The sequence below is a fragment of the Chamaea fasciata genome, unplaced genomic scaffold, assembly GCF_029207755.1.
Source record: "Chamaea fasciata isolate MVZ Bird 193981 ecotype frontalis unplaced genomic scaffold, bChaFas1.0.hap1 SCAF_8, whole genome shotgun sequence".
Classification (NCBI taxonomy): domain Eukaryota; kingdom Metazoa; phylum Chordata; class Aves; order Passeriformes; family Sylviidae; genus Chamaea; species Chamaea fasciata.
The window spans coordinates 9,279,660-9,295,065 of record NW_027094093.1 but is presented as its reverse complement, the minus strand read 5'-3'; the positions used below and the strand labels follow the sequence as shown (position 1 = coordinate 9,295,065).

General features: G+C 41.3%; 1 long non-coding RNA gene across 1 annotated transcript in view; it reads left to right on the top strand.

Annotated features, from left to right (window-relative positions):
- The window catches only part of LOC136292952 (uncharacterized), a 173,095-nt gene extending 159,601 nt beyond the window's left edge, over positions 1-13,494 (top strand). Inside the window, exon 4 of the long non-coding RNA XR_010722016.1 lies at positions 12,574-13,494. This is a non-coding gene — a long non-coding RNA (uncharacterized lncRNA). The remainder of the gene's footprint in view (positions 1-12,573) is intronic.
- Positions 13,495-15,406: the final 1,912 nt, after the last annotated feature.

The window sequence follows — 15,406 nt, the reverse complement described above, 5'->3', positions numbered from 1 at the left end:
CTTCAGAACAGACATCTGAGTGGATGAAGGCTGCTGATGGCAGTTGTCACTGTGCAGTGAGTAGATGCTCCAAGTCTAGTTATCACAGAAAGCACGCTGGGTTAGACAGCATCAGTTTGTGCTTCAGTTGGCAGAAAAGCTGTGCTGTCCCTGGGGAGCCCGATCCAAGGCAGAAGGAAAGCTTTTCCAGAGCTGAGCTCTTTCTGTAGAGGAAATGACATCTGCTTGCATTGTTATATACCTGTTTTGAGAGTCTCTGCTGAATAGTCGTCTGCATTGGCATCCAAGGCTGCCAACCCAACGTACCTCACAAGCACTGCAATTTCCCTGTAATCCCTCCCCTGTGAATTGAGGCACACTCTCAGTGAATTACTGGGAAGAAGGATGGGAATTGTGTTGTTCTAGTGGAAGCACTTTAGGAGCAGATACCGAGAGTGGGGATTGATTCCTGCACTGATCATAACACAGTGTTCTAAAGTGCTGTCCCTTTGTCTCCCAGAGCAGACTTAAGGGAGTGCTTTGGTTTATTAAATGTCATTTATCCCTCAGCTCTTTCAGGTCTTCCCAATCTCCTCTTCCTTCTACTGCTGAGGAAAACACATTCCACACTGGACAATACTTGGTAGGTTCTTTACTCAGCAGAAGTCCAGCAATGTCACTGAGACAGGGAGCCAAATTCCACATAGCAGATAACTGTCCATAATGATGGACTTCAAACTATTCAAGCTTCAAATTGCAATTACTGTTTATTGCAACTTTAAAATACCAGTGTTCACATTTAAAGCACCAGCCCAGCTGTAGGGTAGATGTGAGGTATTTCAGTGTGGGCCTTTGTTAGGATATATGAAGTTGTAAGGATGGCTGAAATGGATCCATAGGCTTGCTAGCTTGAACACTTTAAAATTCTTAGTGTAAAACCCAAAGTCTTTGTTTTAAATTGTGTGATTCCCAGCACTGTCGCTGCACTAGGTCAGGGGAAGTGTCCATCCAGCTTGTGTCTTATTTCAAACTGTGGGCATTTGAGGCTACTCTAGGGAAAGAGCATTAAAAAAGGTGTGAAGCTGAGGATGATATTTTTCCTAGTACACCTCCAATCTAAAGACTCCCTGGGGCAGTATGCATTAGCAAGTGTTCTGGAACGTGTCAAGATGGCACACTGATGTGCCTAGGCTCATTTTGATGACTAGTTATATAAATACAGTGTTAAAATTGAACTAGTGTTTGTCATCTCTTCTACCCTAATAATTTCTTTCAAAGTTTATCTGATAAATTGCATTCAATCTAGGAAATTCAGCCTGATAACCAAACTGTAGAAATCTCAAGAATGAGAATGTTCAGCTAAGTGGCACACATAACATAAACCCAGTCCTTTGACAATAGTACACATTAAGTATTTAAATATGGTCTTAGTTTGAATTAGCTGCAAAAAAATGCAGCTTGTCTTTGAAAGACTCATCCAGTTGTTCTTTTTTATTGTTTCCATCACTATAGGGCAGAGTTAAGGCTGTTAAGATGGCCTCAACAGTAATTATGCTATTGCAAGAAATTTATGAAATGTTTACATGCATATAATACATTGTATATTAACTTCATTAACCCTAATGCGCTTTGGATCAGGTCCAACATTGATGTGTTGCTGAATTTGTAAAATGCTTTGGGATACTTCAGATAAAAGGCACTGTGATAAAGTGGGAGTTAGTAATTACCATAAGCATGAGGAAGTGGGTTTATTTGATTCTAGCCATTGACCCATAACTCTTGGAAAGAAATTGAAAATGAATTGATAGAGACTGCAGAGTAGCATCCCATCAGAAATTCTATGCAGTTTCCTAGTGTCTAATCTAAGTACCCAGTTTGTAAGGCAGAGGGTGACACATTTCCATCTGGTTACAGTTAAACAAAGTGCCGAGTGTTTCTTTTCCCAACCTGCTCTTTGTGCTGATCTGTAGGCCCACCTGCAGCGTGGTGCAGCCTCCAAAGCATCAGCCTGGCCAGCTGCAGTGTTCTAAAGACAGTTCCATTCCTCGGGGCCCTCTTTCCTCCCAGCTGCTGTGACCATCCCTTCCCCTATTTTCTTGGCACAGCAATACCCAATGCACGTGGCGCAGTCTCTGTGATCAGTCACCTTTGGTGATCTGGTGTTGGAGTTCACCTTCATGAAATCGCTCAGCTGTGTTGGCAAGGCTGCAGGCTGACATGGTCAGGGGGCCTAGCAGAACAGGAATCTGCCAGGCTCCACACCTTACATGGCTACCAGCAGTGAAACTTGGTTAGCAAGAGACAAGGAGAATATATCTGGGAGTGGGCAGCACAACGTGTCTCACTGAAGCCAGGTTAGGAGGAATGCGGTGGTTTTGCTAAGTGTGTGCCTGTTACAGCTGAGGGGAGACCTCATCCCAGCCTCCTCACGAGGGGCAGGCACTCAGCTCTTCTCTATAGTAACCAGTGACAGGACCTGAGGGAATGGCCTGGAGCTGTGTCAGGAAGGAATAGGCTGGATGTTAGGAAGAGGTTCTTCACCCAGAGGGTGGTTGGGCACTGGAACAGGCTCCCCAGGGAAGTGCTCAGGGTCCCAACCCTGTCAGAGCTCACAGAGCATTTGAACAACATTCTTGGGCAAGTGGTGGATTTTTGGAGCTGTGCAAAACAAGGAGCTGGGCTTTGATCCTAGTTGAGTCCCTTCCAACCCAGGGTATTCTGCGATGTCAGCGTAAGGAGGGTAGGCACATTGCTTCTGAGATAAGGAAGGAAGAGAAAACTTGCCTCTCTAGTTTGAACAGTCAGCAACTACTAAGTACATCTTACCCTTTTCTTGGGATTTGTGTTTGGGGGTTTAAGTCTTCTTTTTTCACTTTTGAACAGAAGATTGTTCAACTCCTGTATGCTTATATAGAAAATTCTGCTGGAGGTGAATTATACCAGTGCTGTCAATCACTGAACGTCATGATAGCATAGCCAAGAGCTCTCTGGACAGTAGGAGAAACATGGAAACACTTACAGAGACTTGCATGAAATAGCTAAACAACTTTAAAATAATCGTTGGCTCTGCTATTGACAGTGGATAATGGTGAAAGGAACTTGGGAAAGAAGGCGTGACCTCCAAAGACTTGAGGGCGGTGGTGCACTTTTGAGTGTGAAAGTGAAACATGCTACTGAAATCAGTCTATCTCTGCAAGTTCTGAAAATAAGGTCTTGGTGTGAGGTTTAGTTTTCATCCCTCTTGAAAGAATCCTGCTGTCTGTGACTCAGGAACATGAATTAATCTGTCCTGCTGAGGGGTGCCCCTCTTCTGCCAAGTGGTGGTGGGTATCCTGTAGATTGTAGTTCAGCTGTAGTGCTGTGCAGGGGCCCGAAGGCACCACAGACAAAAGGGCTGAACTTCCTCTCCATTTTCTGGTATTTAATGACTTTCCCATTGTATCAGAAATATTGCTTATTGTGTTTCCTACATTACATGGTACATATTTGTCATGGTGAGTAATCCGCATGTATGTCATACAAAAGGTCACAACAAATGTATGATTTGACAACAGAGTTATAAACCATCTCTTTCTTCTGGTGCCAGTTTTTGTGTAGAAAAGCTACTTCTCACTGCTGCAGGGAGCACAGTGGAAGTCCCAAAAATGCAAATATCCTTAGTTAGAAGATGGATGTCAGAACCATCCCCATCATTTACAGGGAAGCTTTGTTTCAGGACAGAAAATGTCCTTGATGTATTTAAAAACAAAATAAAAAATCTCCTCGCAGCAAGGAGTTCAAACCCTCCTCTCCCAATGAGAAAGAAGTTAACTGTGCTGTGTGGCACTAGATATAATCTGCTTACAAAGAGGGCATATTTTAGCCAGTAAAGCAATTTATTTAGAAAAACAGACATATCAATCTAAGGTAATTACAAATTGCAACAGGAAAATTAAAGTAAGTACCTCAGAGGCACTTGTTGTGTAAGGAATTTTCAAATAGAAACATACTGGGTGGAAAAATACAATATGTATTGTTTCTGTCCACAGTGTAGATTAGTTGCTGCATTAATATGCACTAATGTACATTTGTGCACTCCTGCTAATCATATCCAGAGCACTTCTGAAGTAAATAGACTCACTGTGTTCCAGCTAGTCCTGTTGTACAAAGCACAGCACTAATCAAGCAAGTTATCTGTGCAATTAGGGAATAGAAATCACTGGGGACATCATGTATTTTGATTTGTCTGCTCTATTTTTAAGATCCTGAAATGCAAACAGATAATAAATTGTGTTAGTGGTAAATTTTTATTATTCCGTCTTGAAATTAGTGTTAGACAGGCACCCAAATGGCACACATTGTCAGAAATTGCTGCCTTCTTTCATCCCTTCCCCCCTCCCACTCCCCATGCATGACGTGTTGTTGAAGCACCTAACACTCCTTCCTTGCCAGAAAGGCAAGAATGGGGCTACTGTTAGGTCCTGAGCTATCCTAGAGGCAGATGCTTTTCTCTGCCTTTCAGCACAGGGAAGAGAGGGACAGCGGGGAGAAATCAGAGGGAGTCGGGGAAGCAAGTGCTCTGAGGTGTACAAAACACTCTGAAATGCCCCTTCTGACAGAAAAATATCTCCGTGTCTGGGGGAGGGAGGGTAGCCTCGGGCTGGGCATCAGGAGCCAAGAATCTGCTCTTTTTGTCTGGCAAATTACTGTCAGGAGATCTCTGGCAGCCTAAGTCTTGTCATTCCTTTTGGAGCTCCAAAACTGGTGTAGAATTAAGATTGTGATAGTGGAGGCCGTTGGTGCCAACTGAGCACACCTTGGCTTGGGTGGCCCAGGAGAGTGACAGCGGCCAAAACTAACTGATTTTTAAGAAGTAGGAATTGTCTTTGCACATGGGGAACAATCATCTCTTTCACAAATTTGCCTGAACCATTCATATTTGGGTAGAGTATAGGCTTGAATTCCCAAAATTACTTATCGGGGCTTCTTCTGTGTTGCCATTTATAACCTCAGAAAACTGTTATTATAGAACCACATCTAAGGTATGTCATTTGGGAGGATGCAGCACCACACTCATTCTGCAAATTAGTACCAAACATGATCCATGCATGTAGGAACAGAGGAGATGTGGTCTGAACCAGGAAGAAAACTCACATAGTTAATATTTTTTTCAAGCAGAATTTACTGAATGGAGAAATTTAATCAAATATCTTTCGTCCTTCAGACAAGTCTGTGCACAGCTGTGATGGAAAGGTAGCAAACAGGACAGGAAGTGCCTTACCAAAGTTTTAGAGGAAGATAAATGTACAAGCAGAGAAGGATCTGGCCCACAATATTTGTAAATTCTGGTTTTCTTTATCATAACATATCACTTGTTTCCCATAAAGTAATGTAAAATTCTGTCAAGTGAAAGGTGACCACTAGTAGTTTTTAATCCAATTGTTGGTATGAGGATACGGAATGTACAGAGTGAACTGTTCCATCCCGCGGGGGGGAATTTCTAAATATGAATAATTTTGAAGTCTGCATACATCCCACTTGTTTTTACAGGCTGAAAAAAAAACCCCTAAATATATTTGAAGCCACTTTATTTTCTCTGAATTAGCTGCTTATCTCCAAGTGTCATAAGACAAGTTCATGTGAGGTCTTTCTGGGGGGCGGAGGATTGGTGTCAGTGTGCCATGAATAGAGCTCTCAAACAGCCAGGCCTAGGAGCTCTGAATAAAGGGCAGTTGTTGGAGGGTGCAGAGGTGGATGTGGACAGCAGGAATTTATCCCCAGTTAGCTCAGAAAGAAAGCCCTCCTTGCACATGAGTATTGAGCAGTGCATCCCAGGGGTGCCTGCTGTCAGGTAATCTATCGATTGCAGACAGATTGCTGCAGGAAGGAGAAGCTCTCACTCAAAATATGGTTCTCTTGCAGCAAGATGTACAGCAGCTTGGAGCTGACCGAATTTATCAACTGCCAAAAAGGTAGCTGGCATGTTTGATCATCTCCCTCCACTCTTTCCTCAGATTCCTCTATAGATGGGTATTCAGATCTTTTTTTTTTTCAGGGTGTTTGAATAAAGGAGGTTTGTTTTTTACAGACTTTACAGCAGATAAATCAATAGCTGTAGTCTTGAGGGGCAAGGGGGTGACACTGCCAGCCAGCCACGGGGTTTAAGCCACAGCCTGTGGAAATCATCTGCTGAGAAAGGTAAAACACATTCAGGCTGCAGAGAAAGGGAAAATTGAGCAAAGAAACTAAACTGGGCAACGTTAGTGAAAAATAAAAAGGAGTAAGGGCTGCAGATGTTGGCCAGACTGAACAAGACAAACCATGCTGTCTGTTCAGTGCTTCTTTCTCTTCGTATTTCTTTGTCTGCTGATCTTTGGAATTTTAGGGTTCCCATTCATTTTTTTTTATGGGGTTATTTTCGAAATGAAAATCCTGGGATTTGTTAAAGTGAAAGGAAATAAATTCATTACTGTGTTTTCAATATTGCAGTGGTTTTGCTATTGGGGTGCTATAATTTATAACCAGTAGCCTTTCTTGGCATCTCTTCATTGTTTGATATTAACTAAATGGAAAATTCAAATTGCAAAAATTAATCTGAACAACAGATGTTTCAAAAAGAGAAAAGACTTCCACTTTCCACCTAAAGACCTTATAGGAGGAATATCTTGTTTTGCAGGGAGGGAAATTTAAAAAAAAATGTAACAAAATAAAGCAAAAGCAAACATACCAAAGCCAAGTGCACCCCCCAAAATTAAACCCACACCCTCCAGAGGGTTTCAGGAAGGTGTAGCTCCCAAGGCCCTGGCTCAGTGAAGTGCTGCAGCACCCGCTTGGTTTCCAGGAGCTGTGCCTCTTTCAGCATCAATAACTGAGCACTTAGAGCAGTGATCAAGCAACTTGTTCATTCGAGACAAGATTAACTTCAGCTGATCATATCTGTAGCAGCTTCTGTCTCCCTTAGAGCTTCCTCCACTCTCTTGAACAGAAAACAAAAAGAATGTGTCTTTACACCCCTGTGGACACTGGCTTTGGGTTTCTCTGGAAATGTTACCCTGCTGTTTATATAGGACCTGCTTGCACGTGGGGTAATCAGCAGTGCCTTTGTGTATGCTGTTCTAGTCATCAGTGTCAGAAGGTCGTCTCTTTTCTCTTATTTAAAAAAAAGAAAAGGTGGGGGGAGGAGTTTTTAATAACTCAATTTAAAAAAGAAATCTACTTTATGGTACATCTACCATTCAGTGATGCCTTGTTATACAATTCAGTATGTCCTTATAAATCTCAGTGCCAAAGCACAGAAGGGGATTGCAGAATCCTTTCAGTCCAGAAGCACAGCTGGGCTGCAGCTCTGGTGCCTTGCAGAGAATCGGCGCTCTCTGGAACACACCCTTGGATTGTCGCGTACTCCCAAATACAGCCTTGGATGTGGGCCTCAACCTCCATTTGATGGGATAAGCTTGGTAATTTGGGGGGGAGAACAGCAGCTGCTCTGTCAAGGGGATCATGTAAAATCTGGCTGGACTTTGGTGACTGGTACTTCAGTACTCAGTCACAACATCAGGGCACAGCCAGTTCCTCTGGGTCCTATTTTTTTTAATGGAATAACTTCTCTTCACCTTTAGTCTTCTTCCCACATCCTCTTCCTTCAGCTACCAGGTGAAAAGCCAAGACTGTTGCAAGGCTAATGAAGCATGCTTTCCCACGCTGGACCCTCACTGGTGTCTGTAGGTTGTGGTTTTAATGGGCAGGGTGACAGAGAATAGAGGGAAGGGGGAGGGTTCAGTGCCCAGCTTTGCCCCAGGATCACTATCAGTGTTCTGCTAGTTCAAAAACTAGTAAAAAAAATCTGTAAGAGGGGAATTTTTTTGAGTAGTTGACAAAACCTGTTTTTGCCAAAAAAATGTCAGCTCAGGAAATGAAGTCAGATGAAGAAAATGAAAGTTTACAGGTGCCATGGCCAAGTAAGTGCATTCCTAACCACCTGAATCCAACTTATGTGGATCCCCATGTTCAAAAACATGAAATATAATTGGGGCTAATGCTCACACAACACCTTGGATGCAGAGGGACACCAATTTTTAGGTTTCGAGACACTTGATGATGTTAATTTTTTTCCTGTGGTTTCTGAAGTGGTCTGTCTTATTTCTTGGATCCTCCCTGTACAACATTTCTGAGCAGGCATCTGAGGATTAGCAAGGCAATGCAAAATGACATTGGAGATACCAGTCCCAAACAAAGACAGGTGAATGTATGATAGATACCAAAAGGTCAAATTCTGCACTGACATTTACCAAGACGTCTCTATAGGTCTTGATATTTTTTTCTATTATCCCCGTGCTTACATTTTATATTCATGTTGTCTAGATTCTACAGTTCTCACCTCGAAGCACACCTCTTATTTTAACCATCTCTTTATACCTGTTCTCCTCTATGTGTGCCCATATCTTAAAATATTTGCTATGTACCTCACTATACATTCATATGAAGTTATTTTACTTATTTTTCTTAAAGGCAAACTATAGAAGCAGAAGTAGGTAGTCTCATAAATCCCAAATTATGGCCCTTTGTGGATACCATGTAGTTAAAAGACATTTTGCCCAATTTTCTAATAGTAGCTAGATAAAACCAAAATATTAACTGCAAAATAACCAGAAGACCAAGCTTATCCTTAAATGAAGAATTTCTGAAGGCCACGGAATAGTTGGTATGAGTCCTGAACTTTTCTCTTTGGATTTGTGAATGCATCAGTAACTTATATTTCTCATTACTGCCTGCAGATCATGGGATATGACAGCTTTGAGGGTCTCCAAGTCCACTGTGGTCTCATACTGACAGTAATTTAAAAGGTGGCATTTGAAGAACTTAAAGATGACAAAGTTAAGGTCTATTTGGTTGGAAATGCCAAAGTTCTTCATGCCCCCTCAGTCCTACATCCTTGTTCATGCTCTAAAATACACTGTTTCAAGTATTTGATAATTTATATCAATGAGCCACTTCTATTTCTGTCTGAATTTGAGTATCTGCCATGGGTTGTAAAGAGATCTTGCAAAATAGAAGGGATTTTTAAAACTCTGTGCTATTTAAGGTTGTGCAGGGGCACTCACCTTGTCAGAGCTTCCTCTGTGATGGGCAATTGCTTAACAGGGTCTTTTGTACAGGCAGTGTGTTGGAAGCATTACTGTCACCTCGTGTATCTTCCCTTAAGTTAAATCAGACGGACATATCTGGCCATTAAAATGTAACATCTAAAAAAATGGTGCGAACTCCTTGTGAAGTTCCATGTGAAACAACTTCACTTAAAGGTATTTCTGAGCTTTTTTTCTTCTACTGTAAGCCCTAAGCCCTTACCCTCAACCAGAACATGATTGTAAATTAAATGTATTCATAGACGCTGCAAGACAAGACAATGCAAGACATGACAATGAGGTTGGAGTAATCCTGTGGTAATTGCACCGCTCATAGCAAGAAACCCAAATTTTCTTTTTTTCTTTTCTACCCTTTTGTACGTTACTTGCTTCATCAGCAAAAATCTGGGTCACACAGGGTGGGTGTTCATGGGGTTTTTAAAAACATTCCAGAGTTAACAGAGCCGTAAGAAACTTGAAGCATTCTTCTTGTAGTAATATTGCGAATCATAAAATGATGTGTGATCAAGTGCAAATTAAGTAGTAAAACAAAATAACTGAGTGAATAAAAAGATCATTAAACTGAACATAAGGTGATATTAGGAGCATAAAACTGCTGAGAAACAAGTTTATATCAGAGTAACAAATAGGTTCTCTAATCTGAGATCTGTATCTCTCAGCTTGTACTCAAAAAGCACTTCCTCTCTTTTAAGGGAAGCGGGTCTTTAAGTACTCAGAATGCAGGAGCAAGTTTCCCTTCTTGTCAGTCTGCATGAGGCAAACATGATTGGGAAAGCGATTACAAAGAAATAAAAGGATATTTGAAGTGTCAGTGATGACAAAGTACGATCCAATTCTGCTGCTGGTCTTTTTAAGTAGAGTGGTAAAACTGCATTTTTATGTAAAGTGACTTTTCCCTTTTGGTTCATCTGCCTTTTTAAAGTCCATATGGAGAATAACTTGTTCCACTGCTGTTGCCTCCTTTCACGGATGAGTTTTGATCAGAACTAAGTTTTTGATGTCAGGTAACGTTTATTCTATTTCATTGGAAATAGTTACGTGATCTCTGTCAAAGAGCAAGCGCTTTTCCTATCCTCCATCTGCAACCTTCCTTTTAGAATTAGCCCTGGGCGCTCACCAGTCACATCTCTGAACTGCTGCATCCCAACACGCTTTTTGTTTCACCTGTGAATTGTGCAAGTGCAAACCTTTGTGTACACAGAGCAGTTCTGTAGTTTTGTCTCCTACTTCAGTGGATTCTTTGTGCCATTCCCACGATGCCTAGGTTTTCTTTTTTTTTTTTTTTGCTTTTTTGTACAGTGCAGCTTGCTTCGCTTGCAATGTGCTGCAGCTCGTGTGTTTGCTGCTGGATGAGAGTCAACTTTTCTCTGATTTTAGTTTTCCACAACTCCACGTCATTCTTAAATAAGACTTTATTTGGCATGACACTGCATTTCTTGTAAAAGAAAGAATAGGACAGGTAACACTTCTAAAAATTATAAATAACAAAGTAGAATATAGAAAAAAAAGCGAGTTTGTTTAGGTACTTCAGTGAAACCGGGAATAGATTTTCCCACTGATAACATATCAAATGTAAAAATTGTGGACCTGTATTTTAGAGGAAAAACTGTATTTTAGATTTTAGGTCGCTAAAGAATATTATTGCCAAGAATTAGATTTGCAACCAAAATGTACTATAGTACCTTGGTGAGGGAAACAGAATTATAAAGCTCAAGTAGCTGTGCATAACTGCAAACCAGATGCTACAGCACACTTCTCTTCTAACCACTCAGCCAACATCCACATTGGAAATGGAAATAGTTTTCAGGAGAGGAATTAGGTTCATCCATCCATTCCCTCTGAATAAATACAGTTGTCTTTGCTTGTCTCCCTCATTGTCCTCATCCTGTGAACTTACATGTATGAGGGACAGATTTTTTCTGTGTGTAGAGAAGCAGGGCTTATTGCTGGCTTCTCTAACTTGGAAGCCTCTATCTGTAACAATTTCACCAACAATGAGGATGTTTATTGAGTGGAAACCCACTAGAGGTTGGGCATTTCAATTAGAGAACATCACTCCTTGCCAGAGCCTACCATAGCAGATGTCTCATTTTCTAATACAGTACTGAATTCTTCCTGACATTTAAATTTTCGTCATGGCAATGCTGTGCTGCAGATATGGAGGCAAACTAAATTAATCTGCTGTGCTTTAAGGGGAGGAGAAAGGGTTTGAGTCTTTGTGAATGTGTGTGTGAAGAATATGGCATGACAAATAGCAAAACTCTTGATGGCTTTGTTACGGCTGTTGTTTGTTTTTTAAGTAGTAGAGAAGTATTCTGAAGACATATGGAAATGCAAAACAGTCTAAGAAATGAGAACTATCTGATGGGCTATGTGAAGAAAAGCAGGTGTACTGTGTGGGACGGCAATGGAATAGCCTTCAGGACTTTATTTGTGAGAATGTCCTTTATCTCTGTCTTCCTCCAGCAGACATGTGGCAAAACTCCCTTTTCATAAGTGGATCAAAGAATGCTACCAATACATTCTTCTCATCTCCCATTTATCCTTCCATGTGTGTCATACAACCCATTTATTTTAGGCTCCAAGGAAAGCGGAGAAATTAAATTTTCTGCCAACTTGATTTCAATGCCATCTTCCTTTGTTTCAGATTAATTGGAGCACAGTGTGATGTTCTTAAATAAGCTGTTATCTAACACAGTGGAAGTGATGGAGAGGCAAGGGGATACCTGACAGTGATAGTACAGCTGCTCCCTTGTAGGAGTGCTGTGGCTTTTCAGGTGTGACTTGCGGTCTTCAGCTTCTCTTCAGTAAATCACTGATGGTCCCAAGACCAAATGAGTTCAGTGGATGTAGGCACAGAAGCATAATATCACTTCATACTAAAATTTAGCCAAGTCATCAGAAAGAAAAATTTGCCCAATGCTACTTAGGTGCCTTGTGCACCTTTAAGGTTATTTCTCTTGTCATGGGCGTGCTGAAATGCATGATCTTGCAAATGACTTGAGACCTGGGTTGTCCTTTCCTGAAGCTATTCAAACACCCTCCTAAATTTTCCCTCTCAGATTTTTTGGTTTTTTAATGGAAGCATGTTAGAAAAGTACTGGCTTCTGTTTACTTGAAGGTGAAAAGGAACAGCCATTAGTTGCACATTTTCTCTCCAAAAGGGAACAGTCTCTTTTTAAAAATCACAATTAAAGCAACACAATAAGGATCTCTTATTAGATCCTTCTGGCAAAAGCTCAGTTACCCTGTCTCTAATAGGAACAATGAGGGCAAGTGAGTTTGGAGAAGGGGCAAACTAATGATGAGAAAACAGCTGAAAATTAGGGCCCATGGAAATGTGGGAGATTCGTCTCATCCAGGTCTGCCTTTGGATCCATCTCTGTTCTGACTGAAATCAGTGGTGTGGCTCCCACTTCCTGCAAAGGCATGAGAAGGAATGCTGAACCTACACTACTGTCTGCTTTCTTAGGATACGTGTTTTGGAGATGAAGAGGAATGGAAAATCATCAAACGCTTTATCAGCAATTGCATAATTGAGTGTTTGTCTGCTGCTGTGAGAGCTGCAGATAAGAGCATGGTGCCTCAGCTCGCTGCAGGACCATCACTGCCCTTCTGCACACCTCTTGGTAAAGATAGGGAACAGACTTTCCAAGACAGATGTGCTAAAAGAAAAACTGCAATCATCTCTATCCATGGATTTTATGAATGATATATTGGAAAGAGCATTAAATACCAACAGGAGTCCAAGTATGAAGCCTGCATTGTTTCTGTTCCAAGCTCGCAGATGGATAATTCACTATGCAAGAGATTTTTATGACCAACATTTCAAGCAATCCTGTTTGCCTTGGACCAACTTTCTTTAAAAAGAGAAAAAAAAATCTTAACTTTTTGTATCTGAAAGTTTTGATTTCTTTTGGATGGAGTGTAAAGAGAGGAAGCAAAGAAAAAAGCTGCCTGAGGAATTTTTCCCCCAACTTTTAAAATTACTGAGAGAACACAGGAGTCTTTGTTAAATACAGTTAAACTGGAAAGTGGCGACTGAAGGTTGGATGGCAATGAGTCTTTCATAAGATGTGTGCTATGCTATGAAAATCAGTGTCACAAGATTTCATTCTAGCTAGAAATTTAAAAAAACCCATGAAAGTGGTTGAAGTGTTAATAATATTTTAAATACTTTTTCAAAAAAGAAAGCTTTAAAAGATATCTGAGTCTTTGTGCTATAAGCTGTTTCTTAGACCACAGTGAAAGAACTTCTTGTATCCTCCTTTCTTCTCTCTTCCCTTCCTCTATTGCTTCCATCAGTGGCTGTTGTCCGGCTTGGATTCTGAATCACCAGACTCCATACCAAAATACTCTGGGTTTTCCCACTTTGGACAAATGGAGCCTGCTCTTTATGAACACCAGTCCCAAGTGCATTGCTCCAGGAGACAGTGTTAAATACTAATCCCTGTATGCCAAGCAACAAGCTGTGAGTTAACACTCCTGGGTGCCCACCCTCCTGTTTTGGTCTGATTTCTGCTTGTGTTTAGCAGACAGTGAAAGCGGAGCGCTGGTGATGATTTTGGTACCATTCATTGTTACAGTAACTATCTAGAATCCTTCCCGGCTAGGATTCTACCTTAGCGTGCTTGCCGATCCCTCCCTCATTTTATTGGGCAAAATTCCCTCTTGTAATTGGGCAAATGAGCCTTCCTAAAGGACTGTGCTTTGCCTGGTGCTTAAGTGTCTGTGAAGCTGATGAGGATTTCTCGTGTACATGTTCAATATCTGCATGTGGGCACAAGTGCATACTGCTTTTTTAGATCTTAAAATGCAAGCCCAGTCTGGGGAATGTTTTCCTTTCTCCCAGAGGGAAGCTTTTAAATATCTATATTTAAATAAACATAAAAACCTCTGCTAATTAGTTTGCAGTAATAAGTTTTACATGTTCGTTTTCTCACCCGTGTCCACTTAACATTGTGGATAATGAAGACAGGTGATGAGAGCAGCACTAAAGTTTCTATCTAATCAACACCAAGATGAGGTGTGTGCTGGCAAGAGTGAGGCAAAACGATGGTGTAACCACACACAAAATACCTTAGGCATCTTTACCCCCAAGTTGCAAGTGTTTCAACAGAAAAGCAATATTTTGCCCTCTGTTTTGTCCCACAGTCATCACTGCTAAAGTTTAGAGGTTGCTTTCCCCTTTCAGCTGCAGCCTCCACCTGTGAAAATGCAACCTTGCTATGGTAACAAGCTGCTTCTCCCATCCATAAAAATAAAGGGCCAGCTTTTCTTCCCCAGCGATAACATCTTGTGTTTAGCTGCCTTGAGCAGTGCTGACAGGGGCAATCCTTGTTACAATAGCTGGTTCTTCTTGGTCAAACAAATTAAAAAACTGCCTGTGGAAACTGACTGTGATGGACCCAATCATAAATCCTTAACTCTGACTGATATTTAGTGCACTAAACAAATGGATGAGTGTCCCTCTGGCCCTCCATCCCTGAGAGGTGCAAAGCACTCATGTTGGTTTCTTATTTGGAGTAATACATGATGTTGAATTTCAAGTATTTTGTTTGGGTTTTTTTAAATAAGGTTTCAATCCAGAGTGCTTTAGGTTAGACACAGTCTGGTAACATGTACCAGGGACTGCCATCTAAGACACTTCACAGGAGTAGAGATAAAATACAGTAATTACAAAAACATACACAGCCCTCTGGCTTAAGAAATCCTTGCATTGTGTGCTCTGCTAGGATTCCTGGCCACCTCTTGCCAACCTTCCTGCTGCTGTACCCAAATGCCTCTCATGTGCCCTGCTGAAGGACAACACCATTCTCAGCATGCAGTTGAAAAATGAAATGGAGAATGGGAAGGAATTTTCATGTATTTAGAGCAGCCTGGGCTAGAAATTACAGGTAGATTAATTCACAGGTTGTCGAGTTCAGTCAAAGGCATGGAGCTGAAAGTCCAAGTGTGTCTGATTATACCTCTAAGTACCTGAATATACAAAGCTGCGGAGCAGGATGATAGGACCTGTGCTGAAGGGACTTGACACAAGAGCCCAAGAAACTGATCCCACAGCTTGTGAGATGGGCAAGAAATGCAAATTGGCATCCCGTGCTCAGTGTTCCTTATTCTGAAATGCTCTCTAGTTATTCCCTCTGTTAATTCAGTACAGCAGGCTTAAAACTTGGTCCTCCCCAGCAGAGATGCTGTTTGGGAGAAGAATGGTTTGGAAATGTTGTCTGGAGTGACAGTACTTCGGAAGTTGAGTGTACATCAATACCTATTGGAATCTGCACGTATTTCTCTTGAAACATAAA